The 1,881-nt window shown below is 51.9% G+C and overlaps 1 protein-coding gene across 1 annotated transcript in view; it reads right to left on the reverse strand.

Moving 5' to 3' along the window:
* Nucleotides 1-1,881, reverse strand: part of LOC135827184 (protein white-like) — a 24,173-nt gene that overhangs the window by 1,176 nt on the left and 21,116 nt on the right. The gene's annotated exons all lie outside the window — the stretch shown is intronic.

A 1,881-nucleotide genomic window follows, 5' to 3' on the forward strand; every position in this document is an offset into this window, starting at 1 on the left:
GTGTGTGTGTGTGTGTGTGTGTGTGTGTGTGTGTGTGTGTGTGTGTGTGTGTGTGTGTGTGTGTGTGTGTGTGTGTGTGTGTGTGTGTGTGTGTGTGTGTGTGTGTGTGTGTGTGTGTGTGTGTGTGTGTGTGTGTGTGTGTGTGTGTGTGTGTGTGTAGCATTATGGTGATAATGCTACAGATAAATGGGTGCACGCAGCTTTGTGCTACCGCTCAATCTCTGCTGCTATGTTTAATAGTGCTGTTACTGCATGCTCATGCTTTGCTGCTGGCTACGGTCGCATGCTCATGCTTTGCTGCTGGCTACGGTCGCGTGCTCATGCTTTGCTGCTGGCTACGGTCTCATGCTCATGCTTTGCTGCTGGCTACGGTCGCGTGCTCATGCTTTGCTGCTGGCTACGGTCGCGTGCTCATGCTTTGCTGCTGGCTACGGTCGCGTGCTCTGCACATCATGGTGTGGTACTCTGTGCGGCTTGGCGCTCTGCGTGATATTGAATGCGTCTCTCTACATGACATTGAACTACTTGTCTCTCTATGTGGCGTTTATACGTGACACTCGCCTCCGATGTGGGCAGCGTGTGGCGCGGCGTCATGATGGCGTTAGCATGTAGCGCTCAACGTGGGCGACATGCATCATTGCATGACATGCTAGAGTTTTCTCCGTTACATATTTCGATCCGTTCTGTGTGAGGATCATTTTTGCTTGCTCGTAGTGTTTCACCCTCCCACCTCCCATTTCTCAACACTACCGTATTTCCCCGTAAGTTAGTACGTACTAACTTTCGAACATAGCAGCCGCATGAGTTCGAACTTTCGGGGGTGGTACTATCTTTCGGGGAGTACATTTTTATCGGGGGTAAATGACACGCAGTGGGAAGCCTGCACAACTCTAGTGTCCGTGCATATGATGTATGTACTGTACGGTGTCTGTACATGTAGGACGGGTACGAACTTACTATCTTTCGGGGGAACTGTCTTTCGGGGTGATAACCTCGGCTGTGGAAAGTGTATTGTTTATAGGGGGGGGGGGGGTACTAAGTCATTGGGGAGAACTTACTTACGGGGAAATACGGTAATTTGCTTTGATAAAGTGATGGCCACGCTCATTTCCGGCTACTCAGGGCCTTCGGTCGCCGTCCCTTGGATGCAGACACTTCTAGATACTTGGCTCCACCAACATTCTGCTTCGGCAGTATCTACCCGGCCGACCCTGAATCCTCTCTCGTAGAGCTCCGGCAGTGTCTACCCGGCCGACCCTGAATCCTCTCTCGTAGATACTTGGCTCCACCAACATTCTGCTCCGGCAGTGTCTACCCGGCCGACCCTGAATCCTCTCTCGTAGATACTTGGCTCCACCAACATTCTGCTCCGGCAGTGTCTACCCGGCCGACCTTGAATCCTCTCTCGTAGATACTTGGCTCCACCAACATTCTGCTCCGGCAGTGTCTACCCAGCCGACCTTGAATCCTCGCTCGTAGATACTTGGCTCCGCCAACATTCTGCTCCGCAGTGTCTACGCATTTCTTTCCGTAGCCTCTCACTCCGCTGGCCGGCTCCCCCCCCCCCCCGTACCGCAAGTTGATGTATTTTGTAGTTAATGTTTGTGTGTTCGTATGTGTGTGTGTATTTGTGTGTGTGTGTATGTGTGTGTGCTTGTGTGTGTGTGCTCGTGTATGTGTGTGTGTGCTTGTGTGTGTGTGTGTGCTTGTGTGTGTGTGTGCGCTTGTGTGTGTGTCTGTGTGTTTGTACGTGTGTTTGCACGTGTGTGTGCCTGTTTGCACGCGCGCGCGCGTGTGTGTGTATGCTGGGTGTGTATGTGTGTGTATGTGTGTGTGTGTGTATGTGTGTGCGTACATGAATGTGCGGAGTGGTCGTAGTTA

The sequence above is a fragment of the Sycon ciliatum genome, chromosome 11 (assembly GCF_964019385.1).
Source record: "Sycon ciliatum chromosome 11, ocSycCili1.1, whole genome shotgun sequence".
NCBI classification, from domain to species: domain Eukaryota; kingdom Metazoa; phylum Porifera; class Calcarea; order Leucosolenida; family Sycettidae; genus Sycon; species Sycon ciliatum.